Genomic DNA, 357 nt, shown 5'->3' with positions numbered 1-357 from the left:
ACACAGGACCCAGGACACATGAGCGCACCAACCCACTGTACACAGGACCCAGGACACATGAGCGCACCAACCCACTGTACACAGGGACCCAGGACACATGAGCGCACCAACCCACTGTACACAGGGACCCAGGACACATGAGCGCACCAACCCACTGCACACAGGACCCAGGACACATGAGCCCACCAACCCACTGTACACAAGAACCCAGGACACATGAGCGCACCAACCCACTGTACACAGGACCGAGGACACATGAGCGCACCAACCCACTGCACACAGGACCCAGGACACATGAGCACACCAACCCACTGCACACAGGACCCAGGACACATGAGCGCACCAACCCACTGTACA

The 357-nt window shown here is 59.1% G+C and overlaps 1 protein-coding gene across 1 annotated transcript in view; it reads left to right on the top strand.

Moving 5' to 3' along the window:
- LOC105991311 (transmembrane emp24 domain-containing protein 11) overlaps positions 1-357 on the top strand; it is a 39,122-nt gene that overhangs the window by 955 nt on the left and 37,810 nt on the right. The window lies entirely within an intron of this gene.

The sequence above is a fragment of the Dipodomys ordii genome, unplaced genomic scaffold (assembly GCF_000151885.1).
Source record: "Dipodomys ordii isolate 6190 unplaced genomic scaffold, Dord_2.0 Scaffold71, whole genome shotgun sequence".
NCBI lineage: Eukaryota > Metazoa > Chordata > Mammalia > Rodentia > Heteromyidae > Dipodomys > Dipodomys ordii.
This window is presented reverse-complemented; position numbering and strand designations above follow the sequence as displayed.